Below are 17,755 nucleotides of genomic sequence, written 5' to 3' on the forward strand. Positions count from 1 at the left end.
TTTCATTTATAGACAACATTATTTCACAGCCACATTAAGCCAAATAATATTTTTGTATTACCCTTACATTAGTGGAGTTATTTTTTTTCAATAAAATACTGAAAAATTATTAAATATTCTCACTCATAATGCTGATGTCTCCTGCATGAGTTCAAATTTGTTATATAGAAATGTCATTCCTCCATATTTTTAATGGAAAAATAGCAGACTATCAAGAGCAACTACATCATCTTATATCTAAATATCCTATCTCTGTACCAGTAACTTCAGAGAAAGGTTCTCTGTGTTAGACAGTTACAAATTAGCTGTGAGGAAAGTTTCCTCTTAAATCTGCAAAACCAGAGAAAGTCTCATTTATATCTTATAATTTGATTTACAGATTTCCACATTAACAGTATTACTTCTTAGCACCAGATAAGTTTCCATTCTATTTAAATGATTATTCCTTTTTCAAAAATGCCGGATTAGACACAGTGGCCGTGAAGTGCATCTTCTGAGGGAAACATGCTTTAAAAAGTCTGTTCCTTCAGTCAAAGAATATTCTTTACCTTTTCATTTCACCTTCCCCCTTCCTAATGTTAAGTAGCGTAGTCTTCCCTGTCTTTATTTAATGTCTTCCTTTCCAATATTTTTAGTTTCCTTTATCTGTCTCCTGTTACCATTTTTAAGTAAAGCATGTAGTAACTACAAAACATTCAAAATCTATGTTGTGGAATACTAACTTTCTTTCCCTCAGATTGTCCTGTGTGTCATTCACTTAATGTCTTTCTGCATGACATTAATTAAATTCACTTCAGCGGGATGAAGGCTCTTTTCCCAGCATTCAACCAAACAGCATCTAGATGATGGGTAGATCATCTGTGCTTGATTCACATATTCTCTATTTTCCAAAATTACTACTAAGGTGGAAGAGAAACTTCTAAAAGATGTTTTTATAAAAGGGAAATTGAAGTAATATTAGAGCAAAGAATAAGTAGATTTGCCATGAAACACAATATGAAAAAGACAGCTTTGTGATCTGGGGCTACATGGACAGCGATGTGCATAATAGCGAGATAAATTGTACATATGAAAAGAAAAAGTTGGGCAGAAATGTTTTTCAGTTTGACTGCTGCTGTTATCAAAACCCAAAACCATAAACCAGTGTCCCTAAATTCCAGCAAGAAATTGTGTAAATTCTAATTTCATCCATAAGGCCTGAAGTTCTTTTAGTCAGCATTACCGATGATTTCACAAATCAAAGCCATTGCATCAGTGTATCTGGCATTATGGGTACGTGACGAAGGGCATGGATAAATGTGTGACTTAAACAAGGCCTGAGGAATAAATATTGAGGATGCTGCTGCTCCAGGAGCAGTTCTGAGAACCATTGTCCCTCTCAGGCAATCCTGCAGGTCACGGTTCTTTTGTTTTTCCCAGCATTAAATTCTGATGACCAAATCTGAGTTCATCTGTGCAAAACAGCTGTAAAGTGAATGAAAACCAAACATAATTTTTGTATACCACTGAGGAAATATGCAAGGATGCATGTCTGAGACACAGATCAACTTACAATCTAGCTCTCAGAAATTACTGAATGAAAGCAGAAATCAGTATGTGGGTTCTAATTCTTTCGATCAGACTTTCAGTGGTTTGCAGTGAGGACTTCTGGACATATCTTAACTATCTCTAATTTATTTTCCTCATTGGTAAAATAAGGATAGCGGCAGAAGCATCACGGGCAAATTACAATTCAAATTCTTCTGAAGATCTTTTCAAGATCCTGAGGTAGATTATGTTTTGTAACTGCAAACTATTATTATATTACAGCATAATTAGACATAGTAATATTATCTTTTTTTGCCACTATGAGATTACCTTACTACAGCAGCATTTTCTTAATTAGCATATACCCTTTCGGGATCAGGAATATAGTATTTGACCATTTGTCCTAGTTACTGGGGATTCTAAAAAACGTATCGTACTGGGAGACTTTTTAAAATTATTTTAAAACAGGCTTAGGTGATAGAACAATTATCTTCCTGTATGTACATGGCTGGTAACACTGCAAAAAAAAAAAAAAAAAAAAAAGGCAAAAAATGAAGTCAGAAACCATAATGCATTTTAAAAACCTGGGCTAAAGTGTTTTATTCAACAGTTCTACTCACAGAACAAGGAAAAGTTGAAAGAAAAGAAAAGGCTGACAAATTAGGGTATCTATAACTATGTAGAAAGTTATTCCTGTTAACTCCAAAACTTCAGCATTGTACAAGGGCTTCTCTGAATGTAATGCCTCCTATTTTATCATGTTGGCCCACAACATCAGAGGCAGATGTTGGTGGCATGGCAGCAGAGGATGAACCCTCTCGCCAATATCCCATTACATGTTATTGCCATATGACAGATGGCAGCAGAGGGGCAGTCTGACACAATGGGTCTGACATGGAAGTGAGGATGAAATAATGGTATGGAATTGAATTCCTCCATGTGGAAAAAATGGAATTCATTGACACTCATTGACACTTGCTGAACCTTGTGGAGACCAAGCAGTGAGGGTGGTGTTTTTCAGCAGTGCTGACAGCAACAGTGGGTCACCTCCACTGATGTAGATTGTCATGAGTGCAGCATACAGGTTCTTGTTTATCATTGATGAAAATGTTTACTGCACAGTGGAGACTGTGCTGAAAAAAAAGCGTTTTGTATCTGTGAATTTGCTCTATCAAATAGTATTATTCTGCTCTTTCCATCTGTTGTCATTTCAACGGAATTAAAAATAAATACCAGGCATTATTTTCAGAGCAATCTATATACATTTCACTATGCTAGGCTCCAAGATCATTGAATAAAATAATCTGATTTCAGTCACACATCAAGTGAGATATGACATTTATATTCTCACTTTTAAAAATACATTATCTTGGAGCATGTAGATATAAAATGAACTGTTTATGTTTGTCATAGAGCAAGACTGTACAATGTCTGCCAATGAAATTCTTCCTGAAGTCCTCCACATTTTTGTTTTTGCTTACTTACAGCAAAAAGCATTTAAGTCTAATATCAATCCACCTCTGGCAATTTAAGAGTGAGGAGTTTCATGCTAGTTACTTAGAAGAAAGATTTAGAAAAAAAACCACGTTGTATATAGAAAATAAATAATTAATCCTTTGATTTAAAATAGGACATGAAAATGATGAAGCTAAACAACTAAAAAAAATCTGTTGCCTTTTAAAATACCCAAGAGCAAGAGTCCCTGGAGCTATGTTACACTTGTATACTACCTCGCTGTAGGCCCTTTTTTCCCTTTCTTTCTTTTTTGCTTTCTTTTTTCTTTTTGTAAATCTAAATTTTAGTTCAATTCCTCTCTGTTTGCCTGAAGTAAATATGTAGGATTAAGCAGATATTCCAGAAAGCTATATAAAATAATTGTTTTTGATTAAGAAGTATTTTAGTTATACTTCTTCCATTCTAAATGTTAGCTGAAATATTCAACTAGTTGGTTAATTCTAATCTACTACTTCATATAGTTAATGAATTATTCATAGGTTCATGCAGCTGCTGAAGTACTGCAAAAGTTTAAATTTAGCACTCAGATGGTACACGTGGCAACTTGGCAATTATTATCTTTTGGAATATGGCTTTTAATTTAAATTCATATGTGATTGATGTGATATGACATGCTGAGAGTACAACAGACAGTTTAATCAACAAATGGCCCTTATGAATAATGTTGATGGTAAAAGTTCTATTCAATTTCATGTCACTTTCCTCATCCTAAAAATGAATTTCAGTTCTTGTTCAGCTCTTGACATTCAATGTGTTGTTTACTTTCATTACAAAACATCTTAAAACACTGAAGGAAGGATGGACAGAAATGCAAATAGAAAATAGATGATGATTTTTATTCTCTTCTCTGAGTTCCATTTTCATTTCTGTTTATCTTTGTCAGCTTGGACTCGGTCCAACATTATCTGCTGTTTACATAAAGGTTTCAGATCAGACCCAATGATCTATCAATATATATAAAAATATGGAAGAGATTTGCCCTTTTTGGCACAAATAATTTTATTCATCATAAGAGGTTCTAGTAATGGCTAACAAAGTTCCTTAATACATAATAGTTGAAATAACATGAAAGGACAGGGGATTTGTTTTCATGACACTGGAGAAGGTTTTGCTGTCAAGATGTTATGTCAGCAACCACCAGACTCTTAATAAGCTAGGTGGTGGAAAATTTTCATGCTAGACTGTGTAAACTCTTGTAAAAGTCAATACTAAAATACCCATTTCCCATAAAAACAGCAGAAGATAAAGGAAGAATGACGTTCGTTAGCTTACAGCCTAGGAAAACTAGAATTATTATTATTATGTGTATTATCTTTACATGCGATACTTGCTGGAGATGCAAAACACTATGTTATATTTATTTTATAGCACAGCATAAAGAAAGTAGAGAAAGACACAGAACTCTATAGTTGTGTAACATATGCTCTTTAGGAGGAGGCATGCATGTTCTCTTGATCTCTTAGCAAAAATTCCAATACAAGGAATTTAAAAAATGCTATGTCGTACTTTGCTAGATAAATTGTTTTTGCTAGATAAATTCACACTTGAATAGGTTGAAAAATCGTTCTGCACAGGGAATCTAACTGAGATGCAGAGACTTCTCAAATGTGTGAGCAGACAGCATGATCTACACTTCAATGTAGGGGCTGCATTCTCTACAGTGGAAACTTAATCTGTATTTATTATGTTCAAAATCATTCTACTGGCAAAAGGAAAAACCTTTTATGCAAAGTAAAGTGTTTGTTGGTAGTGTAATTGAAATGTCTATTCAAATAATTACTACTAGTCTTGAATTGCTTATTACCAAAAAAAAAAAAAAAAGAACACTATGCCAGAGAAAAAAATCTCAATAAGAATATAAGTGCCGTAGAGAAACTTCTTAGTATGCATCTCTTTTTATGGGGTTGTTCCCACACTTCCACTCCTTCTACAGGTCCCACAGTCTGCAGCATCAGTCTAGGGGTAGGGAGGGCTGTAGCAGGTCATCAGTACCTATATGATGACCCCTAAGGAGAATCATATTAATGTTGAAAGATTCTCACTTCTCATGTCAGGATTAATTTTATACATTTCTAACACATATTTTGCACCTTGTTCTTTCTTTTCGCTTTGCAATCTCTGACTGCTTCTGAATTTACTATAATGTTGAACATCACAGGAGAAAAGGAGGTTGACCAGAGTCTTTACTGCTCTCCATAACCACCTGAAAGGAGACAGCAGTGAGGAGGCTGTTAGGTTCTTTTCTCAAGTGAGACAGCACATGAGCAAACAGCTTCAAGTTGTGGCAGTGGAGGTTTACAGTGGAAGAACTTCTCCATGAAAAGGGTAGTTAGGCAGTGGAAAAGGCTGCATGGGACAGTGGTAGTGTCACCATCCCTGGAGATACTTCAGAAATTTGAGGATGTGATGCTGAGGGGCATGGTTTAGCAGTTTAGTGTTAGGTGGATGGCTGGATTTGATGACCTTAAAGGTCTTTTCCAATCCTAAATGATTCTGTGAATCTATCTAACAAATGTTGGATACTTGCTTTTTGTTCTCCCTATAACAACCTATAATTCTCCTCTAAAACCTGCTCTTACTCATCTGTGAAAACTATATTTATTTATATGTAATTGACCATCAATGAGCTGTTCATAGCACTGGGACCTCTAGCATCAACCTGTGCCACCACTATTATCATCTCATACACATACTCTCTACACTACGCTGTTTTCCCGCTTCCAAGGACACTGCTCTACTCCTATCCTTTTATTCCACTACACTTCTTGATTATACAAGGATCATAAATAGTTCGTTTTACACAGAATAATTACTTCTTAGTACTATCCATATAAAAATTATGGTTATGCATAACAATTACATAAAGCTCAACAAAAGTAAAACAAATTAGAAAATAGCCATCTGGCCAATAGAATATTGTTGTCACAGCTAAATGATCCAAAACAAAGCTCTGGGCAGGCCACGAGAAGCCCTGACAGAGCCTGAAAAGTCCAGAAGCTCTACAGAACTACTGTGAGGCCTGAAATCTGTTATTAGCAAGGTCGATACTTCATTTACTGGTTGAGAGGCCGCCATTTTTTGGATTGTTTCATATACACTCATAATACTAAGACTTGTCTAGAACGTATCACTGATTTTTGTAATTAATATAAATACATATTAATTGACTTGGCAATGCAACTGAATAATGCACAACAAATAATTACTGAAAGTTTACAATTTATGATATGCTACTGAAGAAAGAAGCATAACTGAATGGCTTATCTACAGTATGAACTGTATAATTATAACTGCAATTTCAGCACCAGAAAATTATTTTGATTAAAGGCCAAGCTTTACCCTTAGTTACATATACACATCTGCTACTGATGTCAATTGTAGTTTGTGTATGTGTATCTGAGAGAAGAATATATTTCTGAAGAAAGATGTCAAGTGTATTATTATTTGCTTTCAAGAAGTATTAGCACTCTGGATCTTTCCATACTTTACATGTAACAGAATAAATTGTTTGGACAGGTTAAAAGTCAGTTGGAACAGATTATATCACCTTTGTGGAGCAGTACCTATCTTTTTATCCAGTGAATTCAATAGAATTATGTCTATATAAAAAGATTCAACATAAGTAACAGAAAAAAACCCCAAAAACTTATTTGCAATACATTTGCAATAAAATCAGTTTAATCCAAAAAAATCAGATACTCTTTTCCCCTCAAAACAAGATCTTAAACTTCATAGATCACCACCGTAATCATTTAAATCCAAGAGATGTGGAAAATATAATTAGTATTCAGCTGCACCTATTACCTTAATTTAAAAACAACCATTAATTACAGAATTACAGAATTCTAAGGGCTGGAAGTGACCTCTGGAGATCATGGACTCCAACCCTACTGCTAAAAGCAGGTTCCCTAAAGGAAGATGAGCAGGAAAATGTCCGGGCAGGTTTTGAGTATCTCCAGAGAAGGAGACTCCACCACTTCTCTGGACAGGCTGTTCCAGTGCTCTGTCACTCTTGCAGTAAAGTTCTTCCTCATGTCTGTATGGAACTTGCTGTGTTCCAGTTTGTGTCCATGGCCCCTTGTCCTGTCTCTGGGAATCTCTGAGCCTGGCCTCATCCATTTGACTCCCACCCTTTAGGTATTTATAAGCACTGATGGGAACCCCACTCAGTCTCCTCCAGGCTCAGCAAACCCTGGGCTCTCTGCCTTTCCTCATATGGGAGATGTTCCAGTTGCCTCATCATCTTTGTGCCACTTTGATTAAGCATTGAGCAGGAAGTTGCCCACAAATGTACTTTACAATTTAATGGTTTTCAGGTACGATTTTCCCTTTGCTTTCTTTCTCAAATATCCCTACTCTTATACTTTTGCAATGTAACTGTGGGACTTTGAAGTTACTGGAACTTTTTGTGTATTGCGGAGTGTAAATGTGCAGAGGTAGGAAATAAGGATCAACAGTGCTTTACCAGCTTGCACAGTTGCATATATTCTCCTTATGCTTTTCCTGCGTACACTGTAACAGATACACATGTAATAAATTGCTGTACTCAAAAAATGAGATATAGCTTCAGTTTGGTTTTAGGCCAGTTATGATAATGAGAAAGAGCTTTCTGTGCTCTCAATGTAAATAGTCCTAGTGTTCGTACAGGAAAAGGAGCTGGCTTTTGCTATCCCTTCAGTTTCCTAGGACTATGACCAGAGATAGTGTAGGACAGTTTTCTGGTATTTCCTCAATGTTTCACTACAATCCCAAGTTATTTTTCCTCCTGCCTTTGAGTGAGGATTTCTTTAACAGTCGTGTTGTACTGCTGGAAATGAAGCAACACTTTGGGGCTTATCCCAGCAAAGACAGAAGGAGCAATGAGAGCACTTCTAGTGAGCCATTACAACAGTTCAGTGGCTTGCGGAGCTAAGGTTTTAGAGAGCAATATGTCATGGCTGACATGAAATCTGATGAAAACAATAAAAATGAAGAGTGCTTGTCAAGCTGAGTAAGCTCATTCCAGTGTCGTGGCTTTTATGTCTGATTCGACCTACAATATTTAAGGCACTGAGACTTTTAAGTGTCATGGGAGTGCAGAGTCTCGTGTTAGCAACCACCTTTGTCTTCCTTTGTAAAACTCTTGAGTCAATTAACAACAAAAAAGTAAATGTGACTTTAGATCAAATGCATGATTTTTCTACAGTTACAGTGAAAGCCTTGATAGTCAGTGCATGCTCATGGAGCAGGAACAGGTTTTGGTATCTTACATATACAGACAGATCCAGACTGACAAGTACTTCTAAAAAATGGAAGCATTTGAACAAAAATCACTGAGAAGAGGTGCGGTAGGGGGTAGAGAAGGGCAAAGCTAAAAAGAACGTGCAAAACAAGTTTGTCATGTTATTATGGAAATATTGTTTCTATGGCAATACTTTGCTGAGCTGATCCACAGCACAAGATTTCAGAAGCAGTGCATACAAGGATGGGGTAGTTCATTATATACTCAGTAATGGTTTGCTCTATCTTTATCTCCTCTGTGCTTTCAGACACGTCTTTGCACACAAACAATCTAAATAGTTTCAACTTATCAACTGACCACACAAATGAAAAAAAAAAAAAAAATAGGCTTGCATTTTACACAGTGCCTCAGCTAAAGTTTCCATCAGCCGCTGCTCGTATACTCAGTCTCTCAAGGCATCACATCTGTAAAATAACAGTGCCTAATTTTGCTAGATTTCTATTTCCTATTTTGGCTGCCTACTGTATTTGCCAGCTAGATCACTTATTTTAGTATGATACCTCCTATTTTGGAAAAAAAAAAAAAAAGAAAAAAAGAAAAATTAGAAAAAGTTAATCTGTGATACACGCAGCTACCCAGAGAGAAAAAGGAGACATTAGGCATGCACTAACTTTTGAGATTAGCAACTAGCATCAATGTTTAGAACATCTGTATGCAAGCTATGAATTTGGGAGCCATAAAGCTCTCTTCTGGCATGCCACTTTGCATACAATTCATTTATTCTGGGTTTAACTACACAATGCCAAACAATAGGTATTAGTGCTACATGGTCTATTTCATTAGGCTGCTAGGAATGTTTCCTGATGTAAAGGACATAAATGTACATAACGATAGGGAAAAAAACATTATTTTAATTGAACAGAAAAGCAGAATTTTTAAAAATAGAAGCTTGCCCAGAAGAAAGTCAGTGGGCTGCTTCTGCAAATCTCCTTAATACTAACTTGTCTCCTTGATAGCTGTGAAACAGGAAAAGCAAAGCTCTGTAGTCTTTTTTTGGTTTGCTTTCATTTCATTCCTCTAGCTTCGAAAGTAAATACTTTTAAAGCCAAAGTGTGATCCTTTATTTACTTCTGACACTTTGAAGTAGTGACTGTAATGAACTCACAATAGACTATATGCAGACATTATAAAATAAGCTGTTAACTGCCATAACCCCTCCTCCCCCAAAGATTTCAGTATAAATTTCTAAGACAAGCTAAAACAAAGAAATGACTCTATTCTCTCAAATAGAAAATTTAACAGAGATACTGAGTTGTCATGTGGTAAAATGTACGTATTTATCTGATCCTGAGAGTGACAGACAGAGTCTGCTCCCAAAAACAAAAGAAATATTCACAGTAAAGTGATTGAAGTTCTTTACGCAAATAAAAGATTTCAGGAAACCTCTTAAGTAAGTTGATAACATTTGGTTAAACAGTAGAGGATAATCAGGTTAACATTCCACTTGGAAGCAAGACATTTAGGAACATCAACAAATATATTTATCTTGCTAGGGAAATTGCCCTGAACAACTGCAATCTTGAGTTACTGAGAACAATCTCTCTGGACTAAGCTTCTTTCAGAGATCCAAGAGTCATCTAAACACAAGCACATTTAAGTGAAGAGCAAATGAAGATATACTGCATAAGCTTCTTGAGCACTCTGTAATATAGCTTTAAAAAATGGATACTGAAGGATAAAGATAAACCACAGCTGCAAGGTTTGGATGCTAAAATGCTCTAAGCAGAAGTGATACAAATGCATTGTACTGTTCTTTCTCAGCATTTGAGTTGGAAAGAGGAACTGCATATCCAGGAGAAACTCCTGCTTCTCTGGGAGCAAAATAAAAATACCTTTCTTAAAATTATAAAAATAAAATAAATTGATAACTCTGGAAATATTTTGACATTAATTTACTTTATCATTTTAAGTAAAATATAAATGAATTTTTATCTTTTCATAATTCAGGCTTCCAAGACAAACTGAAAATTGGCAGCTGCTAGAGAAAGTAGTCCTTATCTTGTTCCAAATACTAACAGGTAGATTAATGTGGTTTAGTATTGCTAAGTCCAATGAGCTTTCTTTATATGTACGGATATATAGATGTCCTTTCTATTGGATACAATTCACTTTCCATTAGTTAGTTAACACAAGTTCTTTACATTTTTAAACCCTTTAAATAAGATAATACTGAATAAATTTTCAAAAGTGATAAACAATCTATTTTCAAGGTACCAAATCAGAGCATTATGTGTTTATTATGCTTTTGTACTCTACAGCACCACTGAGTAAATGCTCTACCGGGATTTTTTTGCATTCAGAAATTGGCATACATGTCTCTTTCCTTCACCGATTTGTATCAACAAGCAGATAAGGAGATACTGCTTTGACGTATTGCATGGAGTCAAAATACTAGACTTCAAAAAATGACATTGAAAAATATAAAGGTGGACTATGTTAATACTGCAGGGTTTCCGTTTTCCTTAAAGGTATCCCCTGCAAAACAAGAACAACAAAAAAAAAATTCTTCACCTAAAACAGGCTGTATACTAAGTTTTTTTCCATGTACAAAACATATGCCTAATAGAGAAATACTGCGCCAAAGAAATGAACAAGTTCTTACCTCTGACAAAAAAACAAGAAGAAAAAAAACAGAGATAAACCACTTTGGAACCAATGTGGTATGTGGGTTGAAAATTCTGCATAAAAAGGAAAGTGAAACAAAGGTTTGTACATCAGAAGTTCTCTGAACTTCCAGTACCTTAGATATGTCCTCGATCTTAAGGATGACAAAGTTCATTTGGCATATTGAAGAATGAGCATCGGAAATTTACACTGAATTTAGGAGTATTAAGATTCTTCTAGCCAGCTAATCATTACAATGATTGCAATTTTAATATGCAGTCAGGCTCATGGTCCCACTTGGAAAGAGTGAGGTGTATCTAAACCACCTCAACAATGCTTCAAACTAACTCAGGCTTCTCCAGCATTTAGGCACAAATATCAAATTCTCAGAGGACGTACAGCACAAAAAACATCTTATCAGTGTTTAACAGACTTCACTACAATGTTGAATATAGGATTAGGAACAAACAGAAAGACACATCACATCATCCTTATGGTTACTGGCCACCAGTGGTTAAATTTGTCTGCAGTTGGTCTACATAGAAAAAACAAAACAAAACATCAGGAACACAAAACACATTTATTGTTTTTTTCCCCTTGTCTTTTCTTTTAGTTTCTGTTTTTCATACATTTCAGCACTTTCAAAATACTCTATCCCTAACTGTGCAGTCCTTCCCCTAACTGTGCCAAAACTAGGTTTTATTTTTACATTTGAAATTAAAAAGCAAAGTTATATGTTCCTTTTTTTCTTTTTTTTAAATATACTTGGTTTACAGATATACATTCTTGGTATTTGATGCTCACAAAAGGATATACTCCCAAAGCAGAAGGAGCTAAAGAAGTAAAAAGGTTGAATTTACAGCAAAACTATTTCAAATTAAAGGATAACTGGAGGGCAATATGGTAATAAAATAAATTTCTGAAGACATGAGAGGGAACTGAAAGTTCCAGGAAATTTGCTTAATTCTCTTAATATACATATTTTTTTCTCTTTAGGCTTTATACACTTTCCAATTCCGGCAGGAGTCAGAAGAGCTGCATTACTATAAAAACCATTTCTACAAAGTTTCATACTCGATCCTAAGGAGGAAACACTATAGATCACCTGAATTAATCCACCTAACTGGGAAGTTTGGAGATAATTAGTTGAATCCCCAAGACATGGATCAATAGTCTGAACTGTTATGCCCTTGAGATTTTTTAAAGCACTGTCTTAAAATACCATCAAACTCTGAAGTTCTTGGTGCGTAATTTATCAAAAGTAATTCCTGCAAGTCTCTGTATGTACTGCAGAATCGTAGAATCATTAAGGTTGGAAAAGACCTCTAAGATCAGATGATGGGCTCCAACTGTCAGCCCATCCCCACCATGCCCACTGACCATGTCCTTCAGTGCCACATCTATGTGTTTCTGGAACACTTCCAGGAACAGTGACTTCATCACCTCCCTGGGCAGCCTGTTTCGATACCTCACCACTTTCTGAGAAGATTTTTTTTCCTAAGAGCCAAATTGAATGAAAGGAGTAAGCCTTACTGATCTTGACAGCATTGCAAGAGCCTTATTTTGACTTTACTTAACTGTTGTGAAAGACATCTCAGAACTATGAAGGTTTCTTCCCACTTTTTCTGTGGGAGAGATGATGCTTGCTATGATAGTGTGAGCTTCAATTTTTGGTAGTAAGCCTCTCATATATTCTTTATTACGTATTTTAAAACTGAAATTCTTTGTTAAAGACAAAGTAAAATGTTTATTCTCCTAATGTAATTAAATATTTTAAAGAGAAGAAACTTCATAACTTCAATGTTTGTCACCAGTGCTTACGTCTTTATATCTTTATAGGAAAGGATAATCATTAAACAGTTAACGTATTTAGAAAAATATCTTTTCACAAAATGAGAAATTAAGATTTCAGTTAATATTTTCCCCTTTCAATCTGTCCTTTATTGATTCCCTTCCATTGTTTACCTACTTAGAAAATAAGCACTGTTGTCTGTAATTTAATTTTAATTGAAATAGTCTCTCAGAAGAGACCATTTAGTTCAGTTTGGATTAGGAAATCCAGGATTTTTTGGTTATTATGATTGGTTGCAAGCCAGGGAAACAGGCAAGAATATTCACTACTGATATACCTGAAGAATTTTATAAACTAGCTTACCCTCTCATAGATTTTAAATTTTCTGAAGTCCCTTTGTTCATCATTAAGCACTTAAATACCCTCACTAACCTCATTCTTAGGAGACTAAATTTTAGTTAGAGGTAAACAGCCAAGTGCGCAAGCCCTGGTTATAATGGGAGGTAGTCTACTAAATCTCTTACATACTACTGAAAATATTGCCCTGATGAATAGCATTAAGAGGAATTTTCTCCTATGAGAACATTATTCAGAATTATCCACTATAATAAGTGGATATAAGAAGGATTTTCTATTTCTTCAAAAGAATCACCTCTGATTCCTGTCCCAGTTTTCCAATCAAGTTCTACAGTACTTGTTCTTAGCAGTGAAAATATAAGAGATCATTTCAACACGGAATAATTTATGTATGAAAAGCAACTGGTTGTTGGATCACACAATACAAACTTTCCTCATGACATAACTAACTCCAGTGCAGAACAGGCTACTCAGGGCTTTCTCCTGTTGAACCTCGAGTAATTCTGGGAATGGAGATTTCACAAGATTTCTGGGAATCTATTTAAGTGTTTGACCATTCATAGTGGAATTTTTTTTTCCTGACATTTATTCAGAAATTCTTGTATTGCACCTTCTAGTTCTTCTTTCATGGTGCACTTCTGAGAACAAGCTGCCTCTCTGTTTTCCCTCTATGTAGTTAAAGAGCCTTCTCCTAATTAAGCAAACCCTCTTCATTCAGTCTGTTCTTGTCTGTATGCCCTAGCCCCTACTAGCTTTACTTCTGATTATCAATGCCTAGTACTGGGAGCTCAGCACAGGACATAGCACCCCAGATGTATTCCACCAGTGACAAGAGAGGAAAGTTTATCTCCTGGCTGTAAGCCAGGATGCTGTCAGCATACAAGGGCAGCCAGGACTCAAAAGTCCTTCTCTGCTCCTGAGCTGGTTGGCCCAGAGCCTGTGATAATGCCTGCGGTTATTCCTTCCTGGGTCAAAGAAGTGGCAAAATTTCCTTTTCATGATCTTCATGAGGTTTCTCTCATCTCTTTTCTGCTGCTTGCTTAGCTGTCCCAAAGCTCATATAATTTTGTTTCCTTGATCTTGAGCTGACCAAGCAATAGGTGAAAAATACTCTGATTTTTGCTTTATTCACAGACAAATTAAACTGATGAAGTGTGGAAATAGACTGTGAAATGCTGGTCAAGAGAAAACAAAGAAAATACTTTATCTGATTAAACATTATTCTTTGCAAGGAGCTTTCATCTTTACCTGAAGGCCTCAAAAATTAATTGCTAAATGATTTAGTTGAAATAAGTACTGCTTTGTTGTATCCTAACTTCTAAGATAATAAATCCACTAGGACTACGTGTACTGAAAAAAAAAAGCATTTGTGTTCAAATATCTCCAGCTTGGTGCACACACACACAGAAAAGGTTCAACATTTAAAAGACCATCAATATTTTTTAGAAAAAGTCACATAACAGAAAAAAAGATTGTTTTAACTGAAAATTAAGGAAAACATGCAGGTGACAGCATGTATCTCCTACAAAGACAGAAAACTACGGAAAAAAGGGTTTATTTCAGTGTCCCATGAAAAACCGCTAATCAGATGATCCAAGCTATCATACTGTTGATCAACAAAAAGTTTGTTGCAGAGAAGTTACAAAACAACCTTACAGAATCTACAGTAAAATGGAAAACTGAAAGATGCTTTTCCAGCCTTCATTTTGTGTTCATGATTTCAATATTAGAAAGCCAAAATGAAAAAGAAAATGCCAGAAAGACAGCAGACTATCCACTTTGATGTCTAACATAGCAGCAATTTATTTTAAGTCATGAACAAACTCTACAATTTCACAGCAGTCAAGAAACACAGATAAACCTAGAACTAATAGCTCCCTGAAAGGTATTCCTTTCTTTGCAATTAAGCGTTTTCTCAGTATCAGCTTTACAGATAAAGCTTCTCCAGTCCTTTTCATTCTTGAACTCCAGATTCATGGGTACTTGCCCAAGCCACAGGAGTATAGAACTATATAAGTTGTATATTTCTTAAGGTTTTTATAAGCTATATACAAAGGGCATTTTGTTCCCTACCAATGAATACACGTGCCAGTTCATTGCTAACCATATTCTTATTGTTTCAGTATTCACTTAAGCAATTTCATATGCTCTTAATTGGATTGACAAGGGCCCTTACTGTGCCATATATTTGCATGAAGAAAATGATCAAGTCAAATTTATGGGTTTTTTTTCCTAGAGAAACATATAGAAATGTATTTTCTTCCTTCCAATTGTAACGCCAGTGTAATGTTGATGACACTGTTATATATGAATCATGATAGTCAGAGATTACAGCTCCGCTGTATTTTGTTCTAAAGGACATTTTTATTTTACATTTTATTCCTATGTCACTTTTCATAGTATTAGTTATAAAAGTGTTCAATACCAAGATGAATACTGCAAGTCCCATAAACATGATGTAAAGCAATCAGTACTGATAGCTTACAGCATGATGTTATGGTACAGAATACCAATAAAAACCATGACAGTCTAGTAAAAAAAAATCAGTAACTTTATTTCAAATTAGTTACTGAGCATGAATTATTGTGGATTGACAGAACCTAGAAGCTTTCTTTTTTATATTTACCTACAGAAGATTTTCCATAATGGTAACAGGTGTGTAGCCTTACATATTTACTCTATATTTACTGTAAGCCATGTGGTAGAGATTCAATTCTGTCTCTATTCAATCTTTTTTAGAAATTTCAAGAATATCATTAAAACCCAAAATAACTCAATATAACTCTGCACATAACTCTAAAACTAACATTGCTATAATTATTTTGTGGTCTTTTCCCCTAAAATTTTGCACTATTTTCTGTCATGTAATTTTAATACTTAGTGGAATATACTTCAGTAACAGATCAGTAGAGTGAAGAAGTCCAAAAAGATTTTTCATCATTTGTGTCAAAGGATGGTAGTAAGAAAGAAAAGACAGCTATAATGTTTTTTTTTTTGGTGTCTTGTGGTTTTAATGAAGCCTCATAAACAGATATATTGTAAAATTTCTCTAAACTTATGATCTAAGTAGAAAAACATAACATTTTTGTTTTACTAAAAATGATGGATGCTTCAATCAGACTCCTTTCTTAAAGCTGAAAAAATAGATTAATGTAAAAAGAAAAAATCAGTTACTTGTGGTATATTAACAAGGAGAGACAGGAGAAATCCCTGGTCATCATGACTATCAGTGTTTCAAACCTCGCCTGAGAAGAAGCCATTTCAGAAAGAAGGAATATCCTTGATTCTAACGTTATAGAAGTAGAAAGTGAAAAAGGAGCACAGTGGTTGGAAAGGCATCCTCTCATATCTAAAGCGTTTCAAGAGAATCAACAATTTTTGGCCTGTTGAGTAGAAGTGCTGCAGACTGGCACCATCTGTACTAATTCCTGAGCATTTACATTGCTGGTAGCATACACAGTTAGTTCCTGAATTTTCTCATTACAGCACCTATAGACTGTGACAGAGCCGTAATAATTTTTAGGAAAAAAATAGTTCCGTTAATGGTTCAATAAAACAGAAAGTTAAATAGCCACAGAGCTAAAAACCAACAGGGGTCTGCTGGTTTTAATGTTACTTATTTGAGTACAAGATTTTAATAATTGCTGATATTCTGAGCAAAGACATTCATAAAAGGTACAAACTTGAGGATCTTCCTCACCCTTCTTTTTTTTTGTATGTAGGTCATCTTCTTTTCAGATCAGGGACTTAATTGTTAGCCTACAGGTCTTTTAAGAATTTGCATATAGAAAATTGAATTAGCAATGATACTATAGCATCTGAGCTTCTCTATCTGCCTACATTACCTACGTGCAGATCTACTGATACTTTACAGAGAAGGACTTTAAGGGTTATTAAAGAAACAGAATATCCTCTTAAATGAAAGAAGGCTAGCAAAGTGGCTAGAAGGCTAAACTGTGGCAGATTTGTAACTACGTAGTATATGAGAAGCATGACAGGGGCAATTTCCTAATATTTTTGCTAGTTTAAGCAGTTAGATTCTCACTGGCCATAAGGGATAAATTCTGTAAAATAGAAATAATTTGTACACTTGAATGATACAAACAGATGAAACAACAGTTTGTTTTAAAAGTGTTCATATGGACATCACAAGGAGCAGTTCTTAACTAAAGCCTTGTGCTAAAACCTTTTGTGATGCTGTACTAACATTATTTACAGATATACTTAATACTCCCTTTTATTTCTGTCCTCCCCCTACTCAGCATTACCTTACTGCCTCAGATGTTGCCATCTTTGATTGAAAGACATATCTTTGCTAATCCTTGTCTTCCAAGTGCACAATAACAAGAACAGTTATTCAATAAGATTGCAGTAGAATTTTAGTCTACTGCAAGAGATGTGCTAGGATAAGGAAGGAAATACAATGAAGTTTCACTACTAAAACACTGATTTTCTGCTACTGTGTATGTATATTTGCTTCCTACATGAAGGAACAGCTGATTATGAAATAACAAAGAGGAGTGTGAGAAAAAGTGTCTCAGTGCAAAGAAGTCTGACAAGTTTATAGCCACCCAATGTAACAACTTCGGAAAGATCAAACTGGCTCACTATGCTTGGAAGAATACAGGAGAATATTACTAATGCACATTTATAAATGGTAGGAAATAATCTGCATTAGA

This window comes from Numida meleagris, chromosome 1 (assembly GCF_002078875.1).
Source record: "Numida meleagris isolate 19003 breed g44 Domestic line chromosome 1, NumMel1.0, whole genome shotgun sequence".
NCBI lineage: Eukaryota > Metazoa > Chordata > Aves > Galliformes > Numididae > Numida > Numida meleagris.